Source organism: Lagenorhynchus albirostris, chromosome 2, assembly GCF_949774975.1.
Source record: "Lagenorhynchus albirostris chromosome 2, mLagAlb1.1, whole genome shotgun sequence".
Lineage (NCBI taxonomy): Eukaryota > Metazoa > Chordata > Mammalia > Artiodactyla > Delphinidae > Lagenorhynchus > Lagenorhynchus albirostris.
This window is the reverse complement of record NC_083096.1, coordinates 47,948,712-47,965,320: the sequence shown is the minus strand read 5'-3', so window position 1 is coordinate 47,965,320 and position 16,609 is coordinate 47,948,712. Positions and strand designations below refer to the sequence as shown.

Below are 16,609 nucleotides of genomic sequence, written 5' to 3'. Positions count from 1 at the left end.
CCCACTCCAGCTGCAGTACACACACACGACATGCATCATGGCTTCTGACGCTCTGCATCCTCTACAGATTTCTGAAGGGCTTCTGCTAATTCTTGTTTCTGCAACCTCCTTTGGCCGTATTTCTTCTTGCCTGGCCACATATGCCAACTGGGCACACTCTGGTAACTCCCTCTCCGGAAGAAAGGTGGTCTGTGAGCCTGTGGTGCTGATCACGAGTACATTTTTCTTGAGGTCAGTGGAACACTGATGCCATTTCAGCATGTCCAGTGCCAGAACCATGTCCATGGGCTCTTCCTCAAGTATAGAGAAGGAACACGCCAGGAAATTGCCTTCAATTTTTACCTGAATTAGATGTACCCTTCCAGTAATCTTCTGGGTGTCCACCAACGGTCCACCAGCCTCATTATTTTGGGCTGGCCAAAAGGTTCGTTCGGTTTTTTCTGTAAGATGGCTCTAGTAATACTTGGTATTTAACGTCTTTCTAAACAATTTTGTTAGATTGTATGTGACAGCTGTCATATCAGCACACATTTTTAAAAAGACTTATCAAAATTGATGAATTTTTGTGTACCCAGTTCAATATTGAAGATTAATTTTTGGCATATTATGCTTGATTACTTCAAGAAAGGCAAAAACGCAACTGAAACGCAAAAAAAAAAATGATTTGTGCAGTGTATGGAGAAGGTGCTGTGACTGATAAATATGTCAAAAGTGGTTTGTGAAGTTTTTTTTTTTTTTTTTGGTTTGTGAAGTTTTGTGCTGGAAATTTCTCGCTGGAGTATGCTCCACAGTTGGGTAGACCAGTTGAAGTTGATAGCGATCAAATCAAGACATTAACTGAGAACAGTCAACATTATACCACGCAGGAGATAGCCGACATACTCAAAATATCCAAATCAAGCGTTGAAAATCATTACACCAACTTGGTTATGTTAATCACTTTGATGTCTGGGTTCCACATAAGTTAAGTGAAAAAAAATCTTCTTGACTGTATTTCCCCATGCAATTCTCTATTGAAACGTAATGAAAATGTTCTGTTTTTAAAACAAATTGTGACGGGCGATGAAAAGTGGATACTGTACAATAACGTGGAACAGAAGAAATCGTGGAGCAAGTGAAATGAACCACCACCAACCACATCAAAGGCCGGTCATCTTCCAAAGAAGGTGATGTTGTGCATATGGTGGGACTGGAAGGGAGTCCTCTATTATGAGCTCCTTCTGGAAAACCAAACGATTAATTCCAAAAAGTACTGCTCTCAATTAGACCAACTGAAAGCAGCACTCGATGAAAAGCATCCAGAATTAGTCAACAGAAAATGCATAATCTTCCATGAGGATAACGCAAGACCACATGTTTCTTTGATGACCTGAAAAAAACTGTTACAGCTTGGCTGGGAAGTTCCGATTCATCCGCCGTATTCACCAGACATTGCACCTTCAGATTTCCATTTATTTAGATCTTTACAAAATTCTCTTAATGGAAAAAAATTCAATTCCCAGGAAGACTGTAAAAGGCACCTGGAACAATTCTTTGCTCAAAAAGATAAAAAGTTTTGGGAAGATGGAATTATGAAGTTGCCTGAAAAATGGCAAAAGGTAGTGGAACAAAAGGGTGAATACATTGTTCAATAAAGTCCTTGGTGAAAATGAAAAAATGTGTCTTTTAGTTTTACTTAAAAACCAAAGGCACTTTTTGTCCAACCCAATATTACACCTTTCTGCACAAGCTTGGCTCATACTGGTCATCTGGGCACCTGAATCAACAAAGGCTTTCAAAGGATGCCCATTCACTTTGCAGTTAATATAAAGCACCACTACTCAGCAAAAACTTTCCAGACCCTCTTCCATAGCTATTGTCATGTTTTCCTCAATGTTCTGTTGCCTTATATCTTCTTCTATCTTTGCCTGAGCAAAAGGATCCGCAGAAAAGAGATGAATCCTTTCTTGCTCTCTCCAGGCTCGGTCCTGTTGCTGCTCCACCAGGATCCTATAAGATTTCTCAAGATCTCCTCTGAGCAGAGCATCTGCCAGGGTGGATTGCATTCCTCCAGCAAGGACAGCTCGTGGAGGAGTTGGCCAGCAAAAGGTATCAGAACAAGGCTGGACTGTCCAAGCCCTGATGAAGCTATTTTTCCAGGAGATGAGTGGGACTGCTGGGTTCCTGGTGGCTGGCACTTCCCAGAGTTGTTTTTTTTGTTTGTTTGTCTTTTGTTTCTTTTTTTCTTATCAATGTTGACTTTTATTAGGAGGTGGGTTTTTTATACACATGAGTAAAATAGGCTATAAAAAGAAGTACCTCATTCTCAAGATTGCTTTGGCTATTCGGGGTCTTTTGTGTTTCCATACAAATAAACCCACGCACATATGGTCACCTTATCTTTGATAAAGGAGGCAGGAATGTACAGTGGAGAAAGGACAGCCTCTTCAATAAGTGGTGCTGGGAAAACTGGACAGGTACATGTAAAAGTATGAGATTAGATCACTCCCTAACACCATACACAAAAATAAGCTCAAAATGGATTAAAGACCTAAATGTAAGGCCAGAAACTATCAAACTCTTAAAGGAAAACATAGGCAGAACACTCTATGACATAAATCACAGCAAGATCCTTTTTGATCCACCTCCTAGAGAAATGGAAATAAAAACAAAAATAAACAAATGGGACCTAATGAAACTTCAAAGCTTTTGCACAGCAAAGGAAACCATAAACAAGACCAAAAGACAACCCTCAGAATGGGAGAAAATATTTGCAAATGAAGCAACCGACAAAGGATTAATCCCCAAAATTTATAAGCTGCTCATGCAGCTCAATACCAAGGAAACAAATAACCCAATCCAAAAATGGGCAGAAGACCTAAATAGACATTTCTCCAAAGAAGATATACAGACTGCCAACAAACACATGAAAGAATGCTCAACATCACTAATCATTAGAGAAATGCAAATCAAAACTACAATGAGATATCATCTCACACCAGTCAGAATGGCCATCATCAAAATATCTAGAAACAATAAATGCTGGAGAGGGTGTGGAGAAAAGGGAACACTCTTGCACTGCTGGTGGGGATGTGGATTGGTACAGCCACTATGCAGAACAGTATGGAGGTTCCTTAAGAAACTAAAAATAGAACTACCATATGACCCAGCAATCCCACTCCTGGGCATATGCCCTGAGAAAACCATAATTCAAAAAGAGTCATGTACCAAAATGTTCATTGCAGCTCTATTTACAATAGCCCGGAGATGGAAACAACCTAAGTGTCCATCATCAGATGAATGGATAAAGAAGATGTGGCACATATATACAATGGAATATTACTCAGCCATAAAAAGAAACGAAATTGAGCTATTTGTAATGAGGTGGATAGACCTAGAGTCTGTCATACAGAGTGAAGTAAGTCAGAAAGACAAATACCGTATGCTAACACATATATATGGAATTTAAGAAAAAAAAATGTCATGAAGAACCTAGGCATAAGACAGGAATAAAGACACAGACCTACTAGAGAATGGACTTGAGGATATGGGGAGGGGGAAGGGTAAGCTGTGACAAAGCGAGAGAGTGGCATGGACATATATACACTACCAAATGTAAGGTAGATAGCTAGTGGGAAGCAGCCGCATAGCACAGGGAGATCAGCTCGGTGCTTTGTGACCGCCTGGAGGGGTGGGATAGGGAGGGTGGGAAGGAGAGAGACGCAAGAGGGAAGAGATATGGGAACATATGTATATGTATAACTGATTCACTTTGTTATAAAGCAGAAACTAACACCATTGTAAAGCAATTATACTCCAATAAAGATATAAAAAAGAAGTACCTCAAAATAAAATGGCTCTTAGCATATCTCCCCTCTCCTTTCACACTTCTCACTTTGGGCAGTACTGCTGACTGAAAATATCCGATTATATTCCTTTGAAGAAAGCCTTTTGATAAACTACGCAAGTCTATTCGGGGTAAGTTTGGGAACTGCACGGAAAGTCAAGGGTCTGCATTCTCCTTCCGTTAAAATCCCAACGTGGCCATCTTTTAAGACTTAAGCAGCCAGTAATCCCTGGTGGTCTATGGGGGGCCTCTCAGTGGAGATGATCTGGCCCTCGGCGGCTGGGATGCCGACTCGAGCTCGCACAGCGCGGAAGTTGCGCAGCTCCAAGTCAGCGTCGACCTGGAGGGAAAAGGTCACCTGGAGGGGAAAGGTCACCTGGAGGGAAAAGGTCACCTGGAGGGAAAAGGTCACCTCGAGGAGGTCCATCCGCACACAGTACACGGTGAGCGGCACGGCCCGGACCCGACCCAGCTCGGCTCAGCTTGGCCTCGGCGCGGGGCGGCAGGGCGGCGCGGGGCCTGGCTGGTGCTTCAAGCGGAGGGCGCCCGCCGCTGGCTCGCCCGCTCGCCCCTTCCCTCGCTCGCACACGCTCAGGTACGCCCTCCGTCCCGCCCTCCGTCCCGCCCTCAGCGGCAAGCGCGGTAGCCACCACCCGCCTGCGAAGGCCTCTCAGGGTTTACTTGAAAGAGTGCTGCTCGGGGCTGTTATCTATCTGGTTAACTAGATGAAGCGTGGAAAGACTCTATGCTAACACATATATATGGAATCTAAAAAAAAAAAAAAATTGTTCTGAAGAACCTAGGGGCAGGACAGGAATAAAGACGCAGACGCAGAGAATGGATTTGAGGACACAGGGAGGGGGAAGGGTAAGCTGGGACGAAGTGAGAGAGTGGCATGGACATATATACTCTACCAAATGTAAAACAGATAGCTAGTGGGAAGCACCCACATAGCACAGGGAGATCAGCTCAGTGCTTTGTGACCACCTAGAGGGGTGGGATAGGGAGGGTGGGAGGGAGGCTCAAGAGGGAGGGGATATGGGGATATATGTATACGTATAGCTGATTCACTTTGTTATACAGCAGAAACTAGCACACCATTGTAAAGCAATTATACTCCAAATAAGATGTTATAAAAAAAAGTATTGATTAATACTTCCTTTTCTACTTGTGACATTGTTATTCTGAAACAGAAAGAGAAACTAGAGTTTTCGGTTTCTGGAGACTGTAGAAGAGAGGGGAAGAAAAGGAGGGACACACCCCTACTTATGAGAAAGAGTGAAACGATAAATTTGACATTGCCATGAGACACTTTTCTGGAAAAACAACTTTTAGACCATGTTCTAAGACAGGAAGCATTATATCCATACTCTTAAACTGCTTCACCTGCCTCTTCAGTGCCGAGCAGATGAAGATGTGTTTAGAGAGCTGACCCTAAGCTCTACACAAATCTTAATAATCAAAAATGGATTAAATGGATCATAGGCCTAGATGTAAAAGCTAATACTATAAGACTTCTAGAAGAAAACATAGGTGAAAATTTTTGTGACCTTAGGTAAGGCCAAAACTTCTTAGATTTAACACACAAAAAATAAACCATAAAAGGGGAATTCTCTGGTGGTCCAGTGGTTAGGGCTCCACACTCTCACTTCTGAGGGCGAGGGCCTAGGGTTCGATCCCTGGTCAGGGAACTAAGACCCCACAAGCTGCGTGGCCAAAAAAATAAATAAATAAAACTTAAAAAAATATATTTTTAAAAAAGTCAACTGTTTAAAATAAATAAATCATAAAAGGAAAAATTGATGAATTGGATTTCATCAAAATTAAACATTTTAATTTCATAAAAATTAATCATTTGCTCTTGGACAAAAATGTCAATTGCACTGATTAATTCATTTAAAATAGTTATTAAATGTCTATTATGTGCCAACACCCTTCTAGGTGTTGAATTATGGCAATGAATTGGATTCCCTCTATTATACTGGACTGTCACAGGAAAATGAACATTTTAAAAATGTTTTCAAGAAAGGAAAAACACAAAGCAGAGAAAGTTTATTAACACAAACATCCTTGCCATATATTTTAAGTTTTTTGCTTAAGTACATGGACAGGATGCAGTACCAGGAAATAATGGGAAAATACTGAGAAATAAGTATGTGTATTATCATTTGGTATTTGTTGAATCTTGTATCATTTGAGCAAGAATCCTGGGGATGTGGATGCAGGATAAAGAACATTAGAGCTTTGGAGGATGGTCTGAGGCCACATTTCACTCCATATTATTTATTGTACTGTGGGAGTTGAACGTCAAGCAACCACAGATTAGATGATTAGTTCCTTCCATGAGCTGTGGGATCACAGACTGTGATGAAAATGCCTATCTTGTAGAGTTGTAAGGATTAATGAGGTAATAAATGTGCAGTGCATAGCTATACCTCAATAAATAGAAACTCACTGGATGATGATGATGATGGTAATAAAATCCAATCAGGTTCCAAAAGCTGACCAGGACTGAGAAGCTCACCTGTTATTTTTGAGAAATGTGCCTCTTCCACTAGGATCTATGGGAGGAATGGGGCACTTCCTTTCCTCTCCCCATCCCGTGCCCATGACAGGTATCACTAACCAACCCACCACAGCACTGTTCAGTTAGCCTGGATCAGACTTCAAAGTCCTCTCCAGGCAGACAAATCTGATCTGTTTACAGTTAGCACTGGAGATAAATATATCTACCGTTCCTGATTTAGGGTTTAGTAGACAACTGAAGAAAGACTATAAATTTATTTTTCCTACAAAGTTAAAGGCCCAAGTTAGGCCTAAGGAGGGATGACTAGAGGTTCTAGAAGGTGTTTGGTCACAATGTAGTACAAGTTTATTTCCTAAATAATCAGTCACTGGTTGATTTGTTTTTTAATTTAGTTAAACTATGTTTTTCTGTTTGTTCTAAATGTGGAAGTAAACGATTAATCATTTACCCATCTCTTGGGATTTCTTTAAAGTAGGTCTTTGACTTTTCAAAGCCTAGAGCCACATACCCGCTGTCCCACTTTATAATTAGAGAGGTTGATCCTTAGGTTAGGAGGCCCTTGGGCTCTATCTGACAGGAAGTAGCTCCATGAGGCAGAAAGAAAGCCTGTCAGGTCGATGTTCTGGTGATCTGACTCAGCTAAGGCAACGATGCTCAAAAGAGCAGAACCTCCCTTACGGCATGGTTCTCAGCCTTGGCTACTACACAGAATCAACTGAGCAGTTTTTAAAAACCCTTATGACCAGGCATTGGCCCTGACCAACTATATCAGAGGCTCTGCAGATGCTGCCCTAGTGTCAGTATCTGAGTTAAAGCCAAGGTTGAGGACTATTTTCCTAAGGTGTTTGGAAATTTACAAGGAGTCTCTCTGGTGGCCCAATAATTGGGGCAGAGATATTACTGGCATTTCTCTTGGCAGCGATATGGGTTAGATGTCATAATGTCATAGTGTCTTATAATGCCTAGAACAATTCCCTCCCAATAAAAACATTGTCCCACCCTTTGAATGTCCTACCAGATATTGACACAGTTGAAAAATTTATATGATCTGGAACTTAACTCCACCTTACATATAAACACAAAGTATTATTTGCATGTTTTTAATTAATACACACTGAATTTTCCCAGAATATAATCAACATATAAATCAAGGTAAAATTGTACTTTATTTATTTAGAAATTTACTAGGAGTTTCTTATCTTGCCAGATAAACATATGACCAATATCAGTACTACTTGTGGTATTTGAATTGTCAGCATTTGTAGCTGTGGTTTCCATGGTGATTCTATACATAGGTGCCAGCATCTGATGATTTCATCATGCTTGAATGTTTAGATATTGCAATGTATACTACTTTATTATAATATATACTCATTTAATGTCTCTTTATGACTAAATATTGATTTTCAAATATAGTGTGTTAGGTGGGTTATATAATCTGAATTTCATTTCAGGATAGTAAATGTGGTGTTATAAAAGATTTCTTATAAAAAGGGGCCCTAGGGTTGAGATAGGGTTCAGAACTTCTGATCTAGGGATTCCCTTTGTGATCTATAATAAGGCACTTTCAGTTTGCCTCTCTGTTTATTGAGCATGGAAGTCCCAGCAAGCCCAGGACAGGGGTGTGTGTAACTTTGAGCAAGTTACTTAATGTCTCTAAGCTTCTGTTTCCTCATTCAAGAAGACAGCATAATAATAGTACTTACCTCATAGAGCTTTCAGGAGAATTAAATGAGATCAATCAGGGAAAGCAAAGTTTCTGGCATGTAGGAAGCACTGTGTTGACGATGACAATGATGATGGTGATGATGATAAATTAAGTAGTACAATTCAGAAAGAGACCAAAGACTCTTCAATCCCTTTCTCAGCCAAGCACACCACTTTGTTTCTTTTCTCAAGATTGAACACTGCCTAGAGCAGATATCCAGAACACTCAGTCTTGCATGGAAACACCTTGCTTCTTCTCTGCTTCTTCATTCTTGTAGTTGTTTTGAGTAGTAGCCATGGCTGGAAACTCAGGATCTTTTTTTTTAACGCCTAAGGAACAGTTAGAGGTTTTATCATGTTGTCAGTGTTCTGGGATCTCAGAGACTTTGCACCTGGAGATATGCTACTTTGACTGTATGCTTCTAGGGTCTTTCAAAGTGGAGCCAGGCAGCACCTTTTTCTGTTTGTTTGTTTTTTCCACTGTCTTTTCATCTTACTATTACCCTTTTATCTCATCCTTGCCTCCATGTAAGCTTGTGAGAGCTATGCCTCGTCTTTGGGAAAATCTAAACTAGATGTTCTGTGCTCTTATGAACAGAAGGACTAAAACACTTCTTTCAGGGCTCACCCATAAATCGTAAAAGCCAGAACCATAGCATTCCCTTCCCATTACCACCCAACCCTGACTTTACTCACCTGGAGTACTATATTTCCTAGTGAAGAGACTCTATTTCCCTCATTCAGGAAGGACACTGTCTTCTGTTGCTGTCAGAGTCCATCCAGTCTATGCCATATAAACTGTCAAGTTTTGTAACCATAACAAACCAGGGTCTCTGTCCAGGAGCAATCCTCTATGTAATCCGGTTTTTCACTGTGAGGACCTTAACTATCACAGTACGAAGTGGTGGGGAGGGGTCCATAGCCAGCTGTGGATTTCCAGCTGAGGAAGCACTGAAAAGGTAACATATTCACCCCATATTTTGAGTAGGATGATACACAAACCATTCCAGATAGAGGAAAATCCATCTAAAATGTTAAGGACCCTCCAAAATGAAGGTTCCACCATGAGTATCTAATACCATCTAGTAATACAATTTCTTCTTACTTAAGGAGAGTTATATTTATTGAGTACTTATTAATAGCTGGGAATAATATTCAGGCTTTTACAGTCATTGTCTTAACTAATTCTTGCAAAAGCACTTTGAGTTAGGAACCAAGACAATTCAGTTTACAGGTGAGAAAACTGGAATTCAGAGAGGTTAAGTTACTTGACTGAGTAAGTGGCAGAATCTAGACAACCCTAGTATGTCTAGCTCCAAGGTTCAGGAGATCAGTTGCCATGCTTTAGACTACATTGCCTTACCTAACATGCTGTACATGTTATAGTTTATACATGCTCCCTTGTATTTGCTCCTGGCCTATCCACTAGTCTTACTTAAATTCCTGGGTTCGGACTTCCCTGGTGGCTCAGTGGTTAAGAATCTGCCTGCCAATGCAGGAGACATGGGTTTGATCCCTGGTCCAGGAAGATCCCACATGCTGTGGAGCAACTAAGCCCATGTGCCACAACTACCGATCCTGCGCTCTAGAGCCCGTGAGCTGCAACTACTGAGCCCATGTGCCACAACTACTGAGCCCACATGCTGCAACTACTGAAGCCCATGCGGCTCTAGGGCCCATGCTCCACAACAAGAGAAGCCACCACAATGAAAAGCCTGTGCACCACAACAAAGAGTAGCCCCCACTCACTGCAACTAGAGAAAGCTTACACGGAGCAACAAAGACCCAACGCAGCCAAAAAAAAAAAAAAAAAAAAAAAATCCTGGGTTTGACCAGAGCCCCCAGCTAACTAGACCAGCACTGCCCCATGGAAATAAAATGTGAGTCACAAATATGAGCCACATTTATAATTTTAATTTTTCCAATAGCCACATTTTAAAAGGTAAAAATAAATAGATGAAATTAATGTTAATATATTTTATGTAACCCAATACATCCAATTTACAATTTCAACATGTAATTGATACTAAAAAAATGTATGAAATAATTTACACTTTTTTTTTACTATACCTTTGCAATATGATGTGTATTTAAGCTTTCAGCATGTCTCAATTCAGACTACCCACAATTCAATTGCTCAATGGCCACATGTAGCTAGAAGCTACTGAGCTGGATGTCACCAGTCTAGACTCATAGATCCCAATCCTCTTAATAATCTTACGGGCTCTTCTGGAGAATAGAAAGGAAAGAATTGGCAAAATGAAGAGCATGTTTCTAGTTAGTGCTTGATTTAATACAAGAAAAAAATAAAAGTAGTAAACTCTACAATTTCCATCTATAACTAGTGGTTGGCTTAGTTGCCTGAGAGCAGATGAGAAGCTGAGTGATGGTTTACATGACACGCTCTTAGAGGGGTGCTGGACACAAGAAGATCAGGAAGCTCCAGACCCTGTCCAAAGGGTTGGCCCATGAAGCCAGCTCACTGAGGGCATCCAATAGTGTGACCACCACCTCTCAGTGCTTCTCCTCACATTCACTCTCACACCTGCCCCTGCCTGAGAAGCAAGGTGCATGAGCCAGCCCTCAGGAGCATGGCACAGGCTCTATTCTCCTCACACTGATTCTGACATCTGGAGAGCAGAGGGAAACCTCAAACCTCCCCTGCCCCCAATCCCATGGAGAATCCTCTACCCTAGCGGTTCACAAACTTTTGCACACATCAGTGTCACATGGAGGGCTTGTGAAAACTCAGATTACTGGGCTTTAGCTCAAGCGTTTCTGATTCAGCAGGTCTGGTCTAGGGCCTGTGAATGTGCATTTCCAACAAGTTCCCAGGTGAGGCTGCTGCTACAGGTCAGGGAACCACACTTGGGGAGCCAGCGCTCAATCCTGAAGAATCAAGGGACTTCCCTAGTGGCGCAGTGGTTAAGAATCCGCCTGCCAATGCAGCGGGACACGGGTTCGATCCCTGGTCTGGGAAGATCCCACATGCCACGGAGCAACTAAGCCCGTGAGCCACAACTACTGAGCCTGTCCTCTAGAGCCCACGTGCCACAAGTACTGAGCCCACGTGCTGCAACTACTGAAGCCTGCGCACCTAGAGCCCGTGCTCTGCAACAAGAGAAGCCACCACAATGAGAAGCCTGTGCACTGCAATGAAGAGTAGCCCCTGCTCGCTGCAACTAGAGAAAGCCCGCGCACAGCAACCAAGACCCAGCACAGCCAAAAATAAATTAAATTTTAAAAAATTCCTAAAAATCAATATATAATTCAAGAGCAAGAACAAATCCAAAAGGCATAGGTCCCATTTTCACCCTTAATGAGACAAATATGATTTTTACATAATTGATGTGTTTGGCTATTTCTCCCGTCCCCCATTATTTCCTCTAGTCCAGTAAGGGATAAAGCGATCATAATGAGGAGAGAAAACACTGCAGGGAAGAAATTAAGGAGGCAGGAAGTTTGGAGGGAAATAAGGAGGAGGTCTGGGATAGATAACTGGGAGTTCAGGGTGGTAAAGAATCACATGAAACCTGTACTCAGGAGGAAAAAAGGCAGCAAAGCTGCCCCCAATTCCCCTCAGCTAGGACAGATGCACAGACTAGAGGCAAGTTTGCTGGGTCACAAAGCCATCTCAACAGAGATGATTTTCCTCTTTGCTTTTTAGGGGGGACACTGTCTGAAGCCTGTGTGACAGCAGGCAGTAGCTAACACATCAGGAGTCTGGGACACCCCTTGGTGCAGGTTTCTTCTAACCTTTTAGGGCACCTGGATTTTAAAAGGAGGGGCAGTGAGACTTGCTGAGTTGCAGGCAGCTGGGAATTTGGAATGCATCTCTGGAGATACATACTGACCCTGGCTCAGAACTTCCAAGAAAACTCACTGGGAGGGGAGGAAAAACAGTGCAATGACATGACGCCTGGTAGGGCCTGCCTTGGCCTTGCTGAATTGCCCAGAGATTGCATTCCAACTGCACTGCAGTGACCCAATGTTCCAGTAAACAAGGAGGGGATGGAATGGACAGACCTCAGATCAGGCTATGCTGGGGCTTTTAAAATAGAACACAGGGGGCCAGCTGGGTGTGGCTGGAGTGGGGGGGGTTGCCTTTGTGCACTTCCTGGATCAGGGCGGTACACGCACACCACCCACCAGACACACGCATACACATCCTCACTTCCAGTGGAACTTGGACAAATACCAAATCCTCAGACGGTCAAGTCTGCAAGGGTCAGAAACTGGTGAGCTCCTTTAGGACACTTCCCAGGAACCCTAGGACAAGAGAGTGTTCAAAGAGGCCACTGAGTCAGGCCAAGCCAAGCTGCTGACTAATGGTCTCCACTCCCTAAGCAATACTTCTGCCTTCCAGAAAGACAAACAGAGCTGCCACAGACAAGCACAGTCATTCAATCCATTTCCCCATTTGATTTCATAGTGTAAAACAACTGACGATCCTATGATCTCTTGGGCTTTTTCTCCCCTCTGCCTCATCCCACACTCTCTTATTTTCTCCACTTCATTTCACCAGCCAGCAAATGGGCTTAAGTAAAAAATCAGAGGTACTTAGTAAAAATATGAGGAAGAGTGCTTGGGCTTAGAGAGCAAGGTTCTGGAAGTTCCTTCTCTAAGTGTCCACCTGCCTGGGGATTTGTAGCCCAAATAGCATGTATAGTTTCCCCCTCCCATCACATAAATGTGTGAGTGATATTCTAGATTCCACATGACTACTAGGTGACCAAAGAATTTATCGTTCACACTGGACATCTCTGAGAATTAAAGGGGTCACTATTGAAAATTCTGGGACAAAGCCCTTACCTGCATGACTGGTGGGTCCATTTCTTATCCTACATGGTCACCATTCTGCCCCATTTCACAGGTGACTTTCTTTTTTACTATGACTGATTTGTCCTTTCCCTTTTCTGGTTTTGACCTATTATTCCTTTATTCTCTTGGATAATAGTGATCTTCAGGCAATAATTAGATCTCTAGTTTGAAGTGGGGAAAAGGCAGGTTTTAAAAATTCCCCATGTGAAAAGCTGTATGACTCCTCCACTGAAGCTCTGAGTGGTGTCTTCCAGCAGTCTCAAGAAGCTGGTTTTTTATTCCAGAGACTTACTTCATTCTGAATTTTAGTGCCCAGTAAGTATTGTCAGCTTTCACTCACCAAGTGGTCACGCCCCCATTTTTGGACAAGCAAAACAACATGAAAAATGGTGATGACTGCTTGAGTACTCATGGCAGGAAAAAAGCCTTTCTCATACTGTTTCCTTCAGAGTAAGGATAACAGGCACTGCCTCCTTTCTGTTTCTCCAGTGTGCTTAAAGTACTGTGGGGATTATTTCTAATGTTTATAGCCACACTGTGAAGTTCTAGTCATCCTCATTTTATTGACTGGGGCTGTACATTGGAGCCAGAAAAGGGAAGTAGCCAAGTAGTATCCAAATCTAGGTTTACCTGGTCCCAAAGTCCGTGCCTGTGCTCCACCAGGCCATCCATGCACCGGCCTGTGTAAATCTGAATTGGCCTCCTTCTCCAGGGGCTGTGGGACTTTTATGCCCACAGATGGCAGCCTTCATACCACGCCCAGGCCCTCCCTCATAACTGGCCAGTCCTTCTCAGTCAGCTGACCAGCTTAGAATAACCCTTGATGGACCCTTGCTTATTCTTCAGAGACCCATTTTTCTTTCTTTTCCATTATAGCTGTGATGATTTCATATTCCCGGAAGCCCTACTTATTGCATACCGAGACTCAGGCAGCCTCAGAAAAGTACTGGCCATGGTAAGGCTTGGGCTGGGGGTCTGACAGTTTTGGCTGAAGTTCAGAGAGGTCAGAAAATCTTGGACCCAGTAATAAGATGAGATTAAAAACAACAACAGTGAGATGAAAGTTTTAGTGACTTTGGGTCTAAGTGTCCTCTGGGAGCAAGACTCAGTACCAAGCAAAGCTCTCCCAGGCCAAGTGCCTGCCAGGGCAACATTCTGTGCATGGAAGCAAGGAACACATCTGCCTAGAGCTGGGAGCAAAGTGGCAGAGACTAGGACAGGGATTTAATTACCTGGATATCTGAACACCCTTCCTCATCCCAACTGAGTTACGTCTGATCATTCTGCCAGGTGTATACATTTCTGTATCACTAAATGACCATTTCTCACAATGCCTGCCCTCCTTATGTCCCCTGCCTCTCCGAAAACATAGCATAGTGGGCCCATGAGCATGGGCTTGGAAATCAGATACCCCTGGGTTTGCTTCTATTGGCCGTGTGATTTTGGGCATGTTTCTAACTTCTGTCATCCTCATCTATAAAATAGGGATGATATGTAGAATGTACTAGAAGGATTAAAATAAGTAAAGTTATAATTCACCTCATATAGGGTAGGCACTCAATAAATGGTTAGTGTTGATATTACTGCTGTTGCTGTGGCTTAAGTTTGGTATAAGTTCTTCCTCCAGAATCAGCTAGCCCGAGTGCAGTAGGAACGCAGAGCATGTAAGAGATAAAAGGACCCTAGCATCCATTTAGTCCAACTTCTTCATTTGGGAAGGAACCTGATGTTCAGAGGAGGTTAATTGGCTTGTCCAAGGTTATTTGCCTGAATAGTTCCAACCTTCAAATAAGGAAGTTGATTAGCTGAAGCAGTAGAAAAAGCTTTGGCTTTGGAGTCAGACATATGTGAATTTGTTTTCCACTTGCCAGCTTGGAGGTCTTAGACAGGTGACTTGACCTAATTCTGCCTCATTTCCTTATCTTTGGCATTGAGATAGTAGAGCCAGTCTCCCAGGATTGTGTAGAGGACTTAACGGGCTAGTATAGATCAGGTACCCAGTGGGCACGAATTGCTTGGTTCCCCTCACATCACTAGAACATCCCAGGGCTGGTTAGAACAGGACAGACCAGTAGAAGGAACTGAGTGCTAAATGGAGCTTAAAAACACAATGGGTTTTGCCTAAAAGTTGAAATTGGGACATTGAGAAATAACTTTTGCTTATTAATCTGCAAATTCCCACTTTACAGCGAAGTTTGACACATTAATCAGACAGGAATTCTTTCTGGTGAAGCTGACAGCAAAGATTAAGCTGATCTGTGGTCTGACCTAGGACTCTTAATGAGGGAGAATGAAGAGAGCTGGGGGCTGGAGTGGAGGAGAGTAGTCAGGGAAGATAATCCTGACAGTTTTAAACTGACCTTCTAGAATACCTTCCAAAGCAATTTTGAAAGCACCCTGGTTTCCAGACACAATTTATGTTTTGAACTGGTAACACAAAGTAGATGGTGGCTTTGAGATGGGTGGCCGTTTTTCAGATGCAATGGTTTTGGAATAAGAAGCACAGGCAAATTTTGCAATGAAAAGTGAGTTCTGGTGTGGGTTTGTTCCAAGATGAATATGGAGAAGGACACAGACACTCCACAGCAGCTCAGCCCCTGAGTGATCTAATTACAGGTTTTGAAATGGACCTAGAGGTAGAATTTGGAAACCTAAAATGGAAAGGCAGAGGAGAAGCAATTTGTCAACTAGAAAATGACTGACTGTAAAAGTCCTCTGGGGAGAAGAGGGTTTGGAAAAATGCTGTGTAAGCCATTTCTAAATGCCCCAGGGGAATTACAATGCACTTTTCTAGGAATAATTAGGGTGAGGTTGATTGAGTCTGAGAGAGGACTATAGCACTGTGCCTGTAATTCACCCAGATGCTGGGTGACCTGTGGAATGGAGAGTAGTGATTAGTACCATTAGCAGAAGCAAAGTATATGGTCCTGTTTAACAAACAAACAAACAAACAAACACAGAAGAGAAGTTTGTTCTGAATTATAAACTTCTTAAATACTGGGCCTAAGTTTTTGTCACCTTGTAGTCCTAGTGCCTGCCTAGGGAATGCATTCAATAAATATTTAATTAATGAACTAATGGCCTGGCTGCCTTATAAGATAATGAGTCTCCCAGCATACAAGGTATTCAAGCAGTAATCCCTCAGCAGGAACTGTATAGATCGTTTCAGGATCTTTTGGAAGTAACTGATAATCATTAGGATTCTTAACAACCCTAAGATCCTGGGCCTCTAGCAGAGTACAGTAATTCTCTATGACAGTCAGATCTGATTCGAACATTGGGGTCCCAAGTAATGATCATAAAGATTTTCAGGGAACTCTGGAAAAAAATGGATGAACATAGGAAAATACAACAATCCAAAATCTATGGGATGCAGTGAAAGCAGTTCTAAGAGGGAAGTTTTTAGCAATACAAGCCTACCTCAAGAAATAAGAAAAATCTCAAATAAACAATCTAACCTTACACCTAAAGGAACTAGAGAAAGAAGAGCAAACAAAACCCAAAGTTAGTAGAAGGAAAGAAATCATAAAGATCAGAGCAGAAATAAATGAAATAGAAACAAAGAAAACAATAGCAAAGATCAATAAAACTAAAAGCTGGTTCTTTGAGAAGAGAAACAAAATTGATAAACCATTAGCCAGACTTATCAAGAAAAAGAGGGAGAGGACTCAAATCAATAAAATTAGAAATGAAAAAGGAGAAGTTACAACTGACACTGCAGAAATACA

General features: G+C 42.2%; 1 pseudogene; it reads right to left on the bottom strand.

Annotated features, from left to right (window-relative positions):
- Nucleotides 1–35: 35 nt before the first annotated feature.
- Nucleotides 36–12,893, bottom strand: LOC132515408 (protein DDI1 homolog 2-like; annotated as a pseudogene).
- Between the last annotated feature and the right edge of the window lie 3,716 nt (nt 12,894–16,609).